This window comes from Triticum dicoccoides, chromosome 3B (genome assembly GCF_002162155.2).
Source record: "Triticum dicoccoides isolate Atlit2015 ecotype Zavitan chromosome 3B, WEW_v2.0, whole genome shotgun sequence".
Lineage (NCBI taxonomy): Eukaryota > Viridiplantae > Streptophyta > Magnoliopsida > Poales > Poaceae > Triticum > Triticum dicoccoides.
In genome coordinates this window covers 838,530,699-838,545,007 of record NC_041385.1, presented here as the reverse complement: position 1 = coordinate 838,545,007, position 14,309 = coordinate 838,530,699, and the positions used below count along the sequence as shown (strand labels likewise).

The window sequence follows — 14,309 nt, the reverse complement described above, 5'->3', positions numbered from 1 at the left end:
CCCCGTGGATCGCCTTTTCAGTTTCCCATGTGATATGTGGTCTAGTTGTTGGGAAAATTTACAAATATGAATTTCGACTTTATTTGCAAAATCTCTGTAGAATTTAGTAAAATGGGCATAACTTTTGCATACTGACTCGGATGAAAAAGTTTTTTATATGAAAAATCATCTACTCGAAAAGTTACATCCAAATTTAACCGGGGAACCCTGTTAAACATTTTTAGAATCCTCAAAAACCTAACAGAAAAAAATTTACGGAGCTTTTAAGATGTAGAGTGGAAAAAATCGAAAAAATTTCAAACTGTGGTCAAACAATGGTCAAACTAATTATTCTAGAATGTTAGTGTTACTAAATAATTATTTCAGTTATTTTGAATTTTGGTCAAATCTGGTCAAACTGTGGTCAAACAATGGTCAAACTAATTATTCTAGAAATATTAGTGTTACTAAATAATTATTGTTTTTTAAAACAATAGTTTCAAACTCAAACAGTGAAATGTGTCATTTCATGCTCACGCAAAATTCCTGAGGGTTAATAGAATTGACATCTTACTATTGTCAGCAAAACAACAAGTGCAAACTTGGAATAGAGGGAGAATAGAACCCGGAAGTTAAGCATGCTCAGGCTGGGGGAGTGGGAGGATGGGTGACCGTTCGGGAAGTTAGATGATTATGAATGATGAGGGGTGATTAGAGATTAGAGGATAAATTGAGCAGTGATGAGGGTGGTGATTAGAGATTAGAGGTTAAAATAATTCAGAAATTTGAAAATAAAAAAATTCAAAAAAAATCAAATTTTTTTTTCAAAAAAAAAAATCATAAAATTTCCTTTAGTCCCGGTTGGTGTTACCAACCGGGACTAAAGGTGGAGCTCCACGTGGCCGCGACCTTTACTCCCGGTTCCAGTTTGAACCGGGACTAAAGGGGGGAGGCATTAGTAACGACCCTTTAGTCCCTGTTCAAGAACCGGGACTAAAGGCCCTTACGAACCGGGACTGATGCCCCCTTTTCTACTAGTGTATGTGAGTCGAGGCGGGCGTCCTCGTGGTGCGAAGACGGACGACGAGCAAGCAAGTGACACTACTGTCACCCTGTCTTAGGCTTACGCGAGTCGAGGTGGACGTCGCCGCGGTTGCGACGTCGAACGCCAAGACGAGTACGTGACACCACTGCCATCCTGTCTTAAGGTTACGCGAGTCGAGGTGGACATCGTCGCGAGCACGTGACACCAAATTGACACAACAAATGTTTGAGTTTTCCAAAAGTTTTCATGAATTTCAAAATATGTTCATGATTTCCAGAAATCATAAATTCAATAGTTGTTCAGAATTTACAAAATATGTTCATGCTCTCGAAAATTTGTCGTTAATTTGAAATTTTTCATAGAAGATCAATTCAATGAACATTCCCGATTCAACCAAAAAGCTGTAGATCAATTCAATTGAGCATGCTTTTTTTTGTCTGAATAAAAACATGGACAAATTTAATCGAAGGGAATAGAAGGATAGGTTAATTTTTCTGTGCAAAACTAGCAATTAATTTTTGTTGAAAGTGCTAGTTTATTTCAGTCTCTTTTTTTAGGGGGTTTATTTCAATCAAAAGTGGAATTTCCCGCCCATTACTGTCCCTGAAAATTTCTTTCCCAGATAAGGAATGGGCGCAATAGGAATATACAGGCCCAAGAGAAAAAAACGTGGAAAGAAAAAGAGCCTAGGGCAGGTATTGGGCCAGCGCTGGGCCAAACTCATGAATAGGTAGAGCGTTCCCGGCCGGGATCGATCCGGACCGGGAATAGGACCAAACCCGATCGCTCAAGTTGTCGTTTTTTTGTCTCAAAAAAGACTGAAGTTGTTGTTTGCGCTCTGGTCGGAAATGGAGCGCGCGCGTTAGACACGCCCAAGACAACGTACAAATAGAATACTACTCGTGGGGTAATAGAAATTAGTGAAATCCGCAAATCACGATTGGAGGAAGGTTGTTGCACGGTCCGTAAATGATTCTATATACATCAAGGAGGATTACTAGTACTTGACTGAGGGATCTAGCTCCAGGCTTTCTTTATATACTTGATGAGTACCTAGGCTATCATCATAGCATAGCTTCACAGAGACGGCATTAGTGGCATTGACGGAGGCGGTAGAGTACAACGTGGTGGGCAGGTATTGGACTCGGCGGGGGCGTTCCTGGCCGCGTGGGGTGCGACATGCAATGACACGGGGCGCTGCGGCTCCCGGCCGGTGCTATGGGTGCCGGCAGGCAGGTTCCTGATCAGCCAGGCCTACTTCAAGGGGCCCTGTCGGAGCGCCGGCGTGGACGTGGCCATTGACAACAACAGCACTGTCTTCGCGCCGTCGACAGTGGACAGCAGGGCGTGGATCATGTTCCACCATGCCGACGGCCTGGCAATCCGTGGTGGGACGCTGGACGGGCAAGGACAGGAGTACTAGGCATGCAAGAAGGCCGGTAGGTGTACCGCCGGGCAGGGGCCCAGGGTGAGTGATGACATGAACTTTTTGGTTTCTTTTTGCATCGTAATTCGGTTCGGTTTGTTACATGGGAAGCGTTCCTACTCCCTCGTGAGGGAGCCGCGTGTGTATATATTGATCTGAGGCAGGAAAGGCCCCTGCCGTGGCTTACAAGGAGTTTACCGATCTCTTGGGGATTCGGTTTGTTACAAAGGAGATAGGAGAAGCTACGGGAGAGGAAGAGACAGAATCAGTTTGAGATTACAGGAATATATCTCTAATTCTAACACCCTCCCTTAATCTCAACTATCCTACATTAAGATTCTTCTTGAATTCCTCGAAGGGCTTGACTGGCAAAGCTTTAGTGAATCCATCTGCAACTTGATCTCTGGAAGGAATGAACCGTATGTCTAACTTCTTTTCTGCAACCCTTTCTCTTAGAAAATGAAAGTCAATTTCTATATGCTTGGTTCTGCCATGGAACACTGGGTTTGCAGAAAGATATGTGGCTCCCAAGTTGTCACACCACAAACATGACACACGATGCTGCTTAACTCCCAACTCATTGAGCAATGATTCAACCCAAATGATTTCAGTAGTAGCATTTGCTAGTGACTTGTATTCAGCTTCAGTACTTGACCTGGACATTGTGGCTTGTTTTCTGGCACTCCAAGAAATGAGATTTGAGCCAAAGAAAACTGCAAAACCTCCAGTTGACTTTCTGTCATCACTGCATCCTGCCCAGTCAGCATCAGAGAGCACTAACAAGAGATGACTTAGAGCGTCTGAACTGAAGACCTAAACTCACAGTGTGCTTTACATATCGTACAATTCTCTTAACAGTTATCCATTGTACAGTGGTAGGTGCATGAAGATACTGACAAACCTTGTTAACAGCAAAGGATATATCTGGTCTTGTCATTGTCAGATATTGCAAAGCTCCTACTGCACTCCTGTATCTTGTGCTCTCTTCTTCCTTAAGTGGCTCTCCTTCAAAAGCTGAAAGTTTTTCTGAAGAAGACAATGGTGTAGGTGAAGGCTTGTAGTCCTTCATCCCCATACGAGCTAGGAGTTCAGTGGCATATTTTTCCTGATTCAGTACTATGCCATCTTGAATCTTCTTAACTTCAATACCTAGAAAGAAGTGTAGATGACCAAGGTCCTTCAAGGCAAACTGTGAACTCAAATCACTCAAAAGAGCATTAGTGGCATTTTGAGAGGAGCTTGCAACTATGATATCATCAACATATATTAACACAAATATAGTTAGACTTTCTTTGTTGTAGATGAACAGTGATGTATCAGCCTTGGATGCAACAAAACTAAGGTACTTCAACTGAGAGCTCAACCTTGAATACCATGCCCTTGGTGCCTGCTTCAAACCATAAAGTGCCTTGTCAAGATTACACACATAATGAGGTGTTTTCTTACTTTCATACCCAGGTGGTTGTCTCATGTAAACATCCTCTTCCAGAACACCATGCAAAAACGCGTTCTGAACATCTAGCTGTCTCAGACTCCATTCGCTGGACACATCAATTGCTAGCACAAGCCTAATGGTTGCAGCTTTAGCAACAGACTAAAAGTGTCTTCATAGTCCAAACCATAACGTTGTTTAAAACCTTTTGCAACTAAGCGTGCTTTATACCTGTCAATGGTGCCATCTGCCTTTTTCTTGATTCTGTAAACCCACTTACAGTAAATGATATTTTTACCTCATTTTTTAGGTACAAGACGCCAAGTCTTGTTCCTCATGAGAGCTGAGTACTCCTCATCCATTGCATTTTTCCATCTTGGATCCCCTAAGGCATCTTCTAACCTTGCCGGTTCTCCTGTGATACACAGCATACCATTTGGAATAGTGCCGTCAGTTCTAACTTTTGGATTTCGTATACCTTTTTGGAGCCGAGTCATGACACATGGAGCTGTAGCTAGAGCTGGCACAGGAGTTGATGCAGCAGGACTAGCCGTAGAGGATCCTGGGGATGCCTCAGATTCTCTTTCTACAGCGAATCCCGATCCGAGCCGTGTGGCCTGTGGTGTGACCGACCCACCAGAAGCAGCAGCCGTAGAAGATCTTGCACTGCTGGCCTGCACGCGCGCATGGGTCAGGGATCTCGATCCTGACCCGGATCTGCCTGTCACTGTCGATGCGTTGGGCCCGCGCATGGGACGCGGTGCACGGAGCGGAGTTTCGTCGTGATGCGGTGACGCATCGCCCTCCAACTGGCGCTGCATGCTCCTGCCTGGCGTGCGATCCAGGGCGAATCTGCGCGCTTGATCCGAGGTGACCTGGCGCACAGGAGTTCCAAGTGACGGCGGATCTGCTTCGTGCTTCGCGCCTGCTCCGTCTTCTTCTGGCACATGCAATATAAGCTCGTTTTCTTCAAAATTTTGATCATTTTCTGCACCGATTTTGTACTGCATGATCCTGCACACAAGGAGACATGGTTCCACTAGTAGGATCATCAGTTGGGTTAGTACAATTGTCGCCCCCATGATCAATGTTTTGGAGATGTGGTGGAAGAAGAAGTAATTCTTTCTTGAGAAGTGCTCCGGCATTGGGATGAAGGGATGCAAAAGGATAAACAGATTCATCAAACACAACATCTCGAGAGATATAAACTCGACCAATGGAAACATCAAGACATTTGACTCCTTTGTGGATTGGACTATATCCAAGAAACACACACTTTTTATAACGGAATGCAAGCTCATGTGTATTGTATGGACGAAGGTGAGGCCAACAAAGCACAACTGAATACACGAAGTGTTTTGTAGTCGGGAGTTGTACCAAAAAGACGTGTGATGGGAGTTCCAAATTTGATGACTTTACTAGGGAGTAAATTAATGAGGTATGTGGCAGTCAAGAATGCCTCATCCCAGAACTTTAGTGGCATGGATGCATTTGCTAGTAGAGTTAACCCTACTTCAACAACATGACGATGTTTCCTTTCGGCCGAGCTGTTGTTGATGTGCATGAGGGCATTATAAATGATGTGATATGCCAAGCTCTTGAAAAAAGAGATTGAGTTTATTGTATTCACCTCCCTAGTCGGTTTGCATAGCAATAATCTTAGTGTTTAGTTTTCGCTCAACAAGGTTTTGAAAGTTCTTGAAAACTTGATACACTTCGGATCGTTTCTTAAGAAGATAGATCCATGTAAATTTTCTATAGTCATCGATGAAGCTAACATAATACGAGTGTCTACCAACAGAGGTGGGAGCTGGCCCCCAGACATCAGAAAAAACAAGTTGCAAAGGTGCAGTAGAAACACTAAATGAAATAGGATATGGCAACTGATGACTTTTAGCTTGTTGACATGGATCACAAATAGACTCAACACTAGACTCATGAGAGTGGGGAAGTTTATTCTTGCTAAGAACGAGCTTGACAATAGCTGATGAAGGATGACCTAATCTACTGTGCCACTTTGCTGAAAAAGGCTTGACAGCAACAAAAGCTTGTTTATTCGATGATGATGATGACGAAGATATAGTGGGTAGAGACCTCCCACACACTTGCCCCTAAGAAGCACTCTCCTCGTGTCCAAGTCCTTTACCAAAAAGAAATAAGGATAAAATTCAATAAGGACACGATTATCAAGAGTAAATCTATGAACTGAAAGGAGATTTTTTGATGTAGAAGGGACATATAGAACTATTTTTAGATGCAAATTTTTTATGGGGGTTTTGACAATTGAACTACCAACGTGAGTGATTTTCATACCAGAACCGCTAGCAGTATGAACTTGGTCGTCTCCACGATACTTGTCTCTGATCGTTAGCTTCTCGAGCTCCTCTGTGATGTGATTTGTGGCGCCCATGTCTGCATATCAGTTGGTGTCGACACCATAGGAGTCGCTGACCATGTTGGCCTCCTTCTCCTCATGTTTATCTTCATCATCATATCGATGCCAACAATCACGAGCACCTCCTGGATGATGCTTGTAGCAAATTTGACATTCTGGATAATCTCGAACCTGCTGATGCTGTTGTTGTGGACGACTGCGGCCAGCACTGCGCCGCTATTTCCACCATATGGAGTTGGGGAGGGGCGCCTGCCTCGGCCACGCCCCCTGCTGTTGCTGCACCCGCGGCCTCTATTGTAGCCGCGCCCGCGCCCCCTGTAGGATAAGTTTGCTGAGGTTTTGAATCCTGCATCTGGACCGTCACCGAGCATCTCCACGCGCTGATCAAACGCTGCAATCTGGGCGAACAGATCATCTACTGAAATCTGATTTTTAACTGCGCCAATGGCTGCCACAACAGGGTCATAGTCCCTGTCAAGCCCAGCGAGGACGTAATCTACCATCTCAGGGTCCGAGACGGGGCGTCCCGCTGCTATAAGCTCATCTCCCAGGTTCTTCATCCTGGAGATGAAGGCACTACTAGACATAGAGCCTTTTTTGGTGTTGGTGATGGCGATCCGCAGATTGGTGATGCGCGATTGGGACTGCGAGGAAAATAAGTTGGTGATGGCAGTCCAAAGGTCGAAGGTCGTCTCCTTGCTCGCTACTTGAGCGAGAATCTCCATTGACAGGGAGTTCAGGAGGTGACTAAGGACTTGCTGATCCTTCGATATCCATTGAGCGTACAGAGGATTGGGATCGGTGGTGACGGTTTTGTCCGTCTGCTGCTGCTACACCGTCTTCGGTGGCGCTATGTCTGATCCGTCCAGGAGGCCGGTGACCTGCGCTCCTCGCAGGCCCGGCATGACATGTGCCTTCTATAGGATGAAATTGGTCTTGGTGAGCTTCTCTGATGGGAGAGCGCCAAGGTTGAGGGAGACGGTTGATGACGACGACATGGCGAGGGTGAGCGAGGAAGGATGGCGAGGGCGATCGAGGAAGGAGGTAGCTGGCTAGATCGATAGGAAGAGGATGGCTCTGTATACCATGTTAGATGGGAAGCGTTCCTACTCCCTCATGAGGGAGCCGCGTGGGTACATATTGATCTGAGGCAGGAAAGGCCCCTGCCGTGGCTTACAACGAGTTTACCGATCTCTTGGGGATTCGGTCTGTTACAAAGGAGATAGGAGAAGCTACGGGAGAGGAAGAGATAGAATCAGTTTGAGATTACAGGAATATATCTCTAATTCTAACACAGTTTCCTTATGACGGACGTCGGCCATACTATTAGACAAACTAGGGTTTGAAAAATACTCGAGACCCTAAGCGGGTACGGCTGTTATGTATATATAGGAGAGAACGTACAGGTACAGGTATTGTGTTACAACACGTATATATACAATATACCTAGTCTAACACCCTCCCTCAATCTTAACTATGTCCTGAAACACTCAGGAGGTTAAGATTGTGTCGACATCCTTCAAAAGAAGGTAAGGGCAAGGGTTTAGTGAAAATGTCAGCAAGCTGATCCTTAGAAGAAACAAACTTGATCTGAAGTAGCTTCTGTGCAACGCGTTCTCTCACAAAATGATAATCAACTTCGATGTGTTTTGTTCGGGCATGAAATACTGGATTGGATGAAAGGTTGGTAGCACCGATGTTATCACACCAAAGAACAGGCGGTTGGGCTTGAGAGACCTTCAACTCTCGAAGCAATGACTGCACCCATATGATCTCAGCCGTGGCATTAGCAACTGCTTTGTACTCAGCTTCACTACTACTCCGAGACACGGTAGCTTGCTTGCGAGCTTGCCAGGCGATCAAGTTAGGACCAAGGAACACAGCATGTCCCCCCGTGGATCGCCTATCATCGGGACTACCAGCCCAATCCGCATCAGAGAAGGCTGAGATCAAACCAGAAGTCGCAGGCTGCAGATGTAGACCATATGAAGCAGTGTGTCGAACATAGCGCAGAATGCGCTTAACAGCCGTCCAATGAGGATTACGCGGTGCATGGAGGTACTGACACACACGGTTAACTGCAAATGATATATCTGGTCGAGTAACGAGCAAGTATTGCAGTCCACCAATGATGCTGCGGTACTCAGTGGCATCCTCAGAGGAGAGCAAGTCCCCATCAAAAGCTGACAATTTGTCTGTCGAGGACATAGGAGTGGTAGCAGTTTTACACTGCATCATACCCGCACAGTGTAACAGATCCTGAGAGTACTTCTGCTGAGTGAGAGTCAAACCACTGTCAGAATGAAGAACCTCCAGGCCCAAAAAATAGTGCAGTCTCGCAAGATCCTTGACAGCCCCTAGAGAAACCACAAGCCGATCTGCAGCAGTGACGGATGAACTGACAAGTATGATGTCATCAACATAGACCAGAATGTACATGGTCACCTCAGGTCGCTGGAGAATGAACATAGACGTGTCTGTTGTAGATGGTACAAACCCGTGTGCACGAAGAGCAGCGCCAAGATGTGCATGCCACGCACGAGGAGCTTGCTTCAGACCATAGAGAGCCTTGTCGAGGCGACACAGATAATGTGGCTGAGCAGAGTCAACAAAGCCTGGTGGCTGACGCATATAGACCTCTTCTTCTAGAACTCCATGAAGAAAAGCATTCTGGACATCAAGCTGACGAAGTGACCACCCTCGAGTAACAGCCAGCGAAAGAAGAACACGAATAGTCATAGGTTTAATAACATGACTAAACGTATCTTCATAATCAAGGCCATACCTTTGTTTAAATCCTTTGGCCACCAGTCGTGCCTTGTACCTCTCAATGGACCCGTCAGCATGTTTCTTCACCTTGAACACCCATTTAGAATCAATAACATTGACACCAGATGGAGGTGGAACCAATCGCCAGGTATTATTCTTTTGAAGAGCATGAATCTCCTGTTCCATAGCAGCGCGCCAGTGTGGAATGCCAAGCGCTGCCTGAAAATGTCACGGTTCAGCCATAGGATCGGCCTCAGCACGAGCAACACAGGCCGCAAGCCATGTGACCGTACCATCCGTGCGCTTGAGAGGCTTGACAATGCCACTCTTGCTGCGCGTATGAGGGCGTAGTATGACAGGCGGTGGAGGTGTCGGAGAAGCCACCACGACAGGAGAGCCAACGTCTGGGAGCGGCATGGAAGACACACGAGCAGGCGAGTCCACAGGCTCTGCCGAGGGAGAGTCCACGGGCTCTGCATGCCCCGAGTGACTGGCGAAGGCGGGCCAGGCGATGCTGGGCCTGGAGCCGGCGAGGACTGCCCATGCGGGGCAGAGGCCGGGGAAGCTGCCGGCCCGGGCGTGGCAGCCGGGCTAGGCAAGACCGGGTTAGGCGCGATAGCCGCCCCACCCGATCCACGTGCATGGGGCATGCACATGCGATCGTCGTCAAGCGCCCCGTCAAGCGACCTATCCGACGTCACGACTGTAGTTGGTACCGTAGCAACCATGTCATCGTGAAGAAGCTCAAGGCGAGCGCCCTGCCCAGTTCCTGCACCATGGTTAGGCAATAACAGAGGAGAATATGCAACATCTACAAATTGATCAGGCAAAACTGGAAAGGAGTGCAACTCGGTAGAGGAAGTATCAGTGGATGGTGAGAGCGTGGAAAAAGGGAAAACAGTCTCATCAAAGACAACATCACGTGAAATGTAAACACGATTCGTCGGAATGTGGAGACACTTATAACCTTTGTTAAGAGGACTGTATCCGAGAAACACACATTTCTTAGATCGATACTCGAGTTTATGCTTATTGTATGGTCGAAGGTGTGGCCAACACGCACAACCAAACACTTTGAGAAGAGAGTAATCTCGAGTTTCATGAAATAATACCTCTAGGGGAGATTTCATGTGAAGAAGTCATGTGGGAAGCCTGTTTATCAAAAAACAAGCAGTAACAAAAGCATCACACCAGAACCGGAATGGGACAGAGGCATGTGCGAGCAGTGTTAAGCCAGTTTCAACTATGTGACGGTGCTTGCGCTCAGCTGCACCGTTCTGCTGATGTGTATGAGGACAAGACACATGATGAGAGATGCCAAGCTTCTGGAAGAAGGTATTAAGATTGCGATATTCGCCCCCCCAATCAGACTGAACATGGATAATTTTGCACTTAAGCAACCTCTCAACATGAGCTTGAAATTGCATAAAAACATGAAACACATTAGATTTGCGCTTAATAAGATAAATCCAAGTAAAGCGACTAAAGGCATCAATGAAACTGACATAATAGTTGTGACCACTAACAGAAGTTTGGGCATAGCCCCACACATCCGAAAACACAAGTTCAAGAGGAGCCTTGACAACATGACTCGATACAGAGAAAGGTAACTGATGACTCTTGCCCTGTTGACAGGCATCACACACTAGAAACTCCTTATTGCTTGACTCAACAGGAAGACTATGGCGATGAAGCAAATGGCGCACAATAGCAGTGGCCGGATGGCCGAGGCGAGAATGCCACTGCGACGACGACACCCGAACACCACTGAAAACTTCAGAAACTGGCGGCACATCAAGAGCATATAGGCCATGGCGAGCTCGACCACTAAGAAGAACGTCCCTCGTGTCCCGGTCCTTAACAAAAAAATGGAAAGGGTGAAACTCAACAAACACATTGTTGTCACGAGTTAATTTAGGAACCGAGAGCAAACTACGTGTGACTGAAGGAACACGAAGAACATCAAGGAGACGCAAGGTTGTAGTGGTACGTGAAAGAAGAGATGCCTGACCAACATGTGAGATGGGCATACCTGATTCATTGGCAGTGGGGACCTGGTCATGACCAGTGTAGGGCTGGCGAGTAGCCAGCTTGTCGAGCTGACTTGTCAGATGATCTGTGGCACCGGTGTCCATGTACCAGGAAGGATCCACGGAATAAGAAGGAGTAAATCCAGGTTCCTGTGTAGCGAGAGCAGCTTGTTTCTCATTGCCTTTCCCGTTGTTCCCAATACCAAGGAAGTCGCGTTTGAAGCGACGATGGCAACGAGACGCCAAGTGCCCCTCAATGCCGCAGAGTGGACATTCAACCCCACCACCACATGCCTCGCAGTGTAGCCGCTTGCGGCCAGCCGTCGGAGGAGGTGGAGCGGGCGAACGGGGCTGGTTGCCTGCGGACGGCGGCGCCTTCTGCTTGACACCACGGGCGCCCCCGCGAAGTGCAGCGTTCGCAGAAGGACCCTGCGTGTAGACGCCGACGGAGCGGCGAGCAGCTAGCCGCTGTTCCGTGTTGAGGAGGCGTGCGTAGAGGTCGCGAGGCGGCATCGGCGTGTCACGTCCATTGATGTTTTCAACAAAAGAATCATAGTCCTCATCAAGCCCATTGAGAATGAACGAAGTATCGGCCAAATTTTTGACCTTGTTGAAGAAGGCTGTGACAGAGAGATCATTTTTCTTGACCTCACCCAGCTGGTTACGAATGGCAGAGGAACGTGCCAGCGACTGCGAGGAGAAGCTGGAGTCGAGCGTGGCCCATGCATCCCTCGACGTAGCGGCAAAGACCACCATGCCGGCCACGGAGGGAGTGAGCGAGGACTGAATGGCACCCAGAATAGCTTGATCCTGAGCAATCCACCGACGATGAGCAGGGTTGGACACCATGGCGGAGCCACCAGCAGCTGAGGGAACCGGAACCATGGCCGGGGGAAACGGCAGCGTACCGTCGACATACCCCTAAAGATAGTGACTACGCATCAGCGGCAACACCTGAGCACGCCACAGGAGGTAGTTATCAGCAGAGAGCTTCACCGTCACCAGATGAGCAAAGTGGAACGGTCCTGGTTCAGCCACCGGTGCGGGAAGCTGTGAGTCGTATGCCGGAGGAGCACTGTACGAAATCAGCGCATCGGCTGACGGAGGCGCACGGTAGTGTTGGTGATGACCGTAGGGCACCGTAGGAGGTACGCCGTAGGGCTGCAGCGACACGACGTACGGCGCCAGGGTAGCGTAGGGCGCACCATACAGCGCCTCGTAGGGCACCGCAGAGGACGAAGCATACGGCGCCGGCGCGATGGACGGTGATGGCGGCGGCGCGACGTAGGGCGCTAGATATGACCCGACGTAGGGCACCTGAACAGGGGCACCATGGGGACCTGAAAACGGCAGCGCAGCATGCGATGGGATCCTGACGTACGGCGGCGGCGCAGCATACGACGGAATCGCGTCGTAGGTGGCGTCGCGCTGCGCAGAGGTGCCATACGGGCGAGCGACAGCCGGATCGCGGGGCAGCTGCTGCATGCGATCGTGGGAGTTTGGTTCCAGCGATTCACCATGGGCGAGAGACGGCTGGATTGCGGGCGATGGGGGCACGGGCGGGCGTGATCCTGATTCGACCGGACGGGCCCAGGCGAGCGGGACGGACGCCATGAACGGCGATTTCGTCGTCAGGGTTGACGGAGGTGGCACGGCGGCGGAGGCCAACGCGGCGGCGGCAGAGGAAGCGGAAGCACAGCGCGGATCGAACGCGTCGTCTGATACCATATTAGACAAACTAGGGTTTGAACAATACTTGATACCCTAAGCGGGTACGGCTGTTATGTATATATAGGAGAGAATGTACAGGTACAGGTATTGTGTTACAACACGTATATATACAATATACCTAGTCTAACACATACATACTTATGTTTGCAGACACTTGACATTAGCCAATCCAAGGGCGTGAGCGTGAAGCAGCTGACGCTGCTCGACAGCAAGGAATTCCACATGTCCATCTTCGACTGCAGCGGTGTGACGGTCCAAGGCGTCCGGATCATCGCGCCGTCTAACAGCCCCAACACCGACGGCATCCAGGTCAGCCACTCCCGGCACGTGAGCATCCTCAACACCACCATCGGCACCGGCGACGACTGCATCTCCTTGGGGCCCGGCACCTAGGACATGCTCATCAGGGACATCAAGTGCGGTCCGGGCCACGGCATCAGGTGCCACCTTCAGTTGCCAGTTCATCATACATTATATTTTGTTTGCTTGTGATTTGCGCAGCGTTTGATAGATAGCATTGGTTTTGTGTTTGCGTTGGATGGACGGTGGCAGCATCCGGAGCCTGGGATGGCAGGACGGTGAGGAGAGGGTGAGAAACCTGACCGTGGACAGGGCGGTGCTGAAGGGCACGACCAACGGCCTGCGGATCAAGACGTGGGCGATGCCCAACTCCGGCTTCGTCAAGAACGTCTCCTTCTCGCGGGTCACCATGAACCGCGTGGCCAACCCCATCCTCGTCGACCAGAACTACTGCTCCCGCAAGGGCGACTGCCTGGGCAATGTACGTCTCCTTCCCTACATGCATGCAACTACACGTGATCGATCGACTATATCATGAGCTGTGTTGTTGTGTGTCCCTGCAGAGCTCGGGGGTGCAGATCAGCGACCTGTCGTACACGGACATCAAGGGCTCGTCGGCGACGCCCGTGGCGGTGAAGTTCAACTGCAGCGGCACCAACCCCTGCAGCGGGATCAAGCTCAGGAACATCAGGCTGAGGTACCGGCACCAGCGGCCGGCGCAGGCCAAGTGCCAAAACGCCGGCGGGTCCGCGTCCGGAGAGGTCACACCGCCGAGCTGCTTCTGACCATCGGAGTTCTCTTAGCTTGACTGGTTCGTGTACTCGGCAGTTGTGTAAGATAGAATAAACATGATCGTGTGATCATTGCTTGGTGGATCACAAAGCGACCCTTACATGTAGCCCAGGCTAGTAGTTTTAGCGGATTTACTGATTCTCAATTGACCGAGACATAGTTAAACCAGAATGAACGTCATAAATTTTGCATGGTTGTTCTTGTTGATTTTTTTGAGATTTTTTATTTGTTTTTCGAGATGGCTGTCACACCCTAGCTAGTCATGCATTAGAGTGTTGCATCATGTTTATTCTTTCATCAGAAACTTGAAATGGGGATGACAGAACCCCCAGTCCCCTCTGAAACCAACTAGGGTTACTAAAATAATTTTTCAGTGAACCTGAAATGCCCTTCTAAAATGCCCATCATTT

At 48.7% G+C, this 14,309-nt stretch overlaps 1 pseudogene; it reads left to right on the top strand.

The window, feature by feature from the left end:
• The window catches only part of LOC119280241, a 25,841-nt pseudogene extending 11,949 nt beyond the window's left edge, over nt 1-13,892 (top strand).
• The last annotated feature ends 417 nt before the right edge of the window (nt 13,893-14,309 follow it).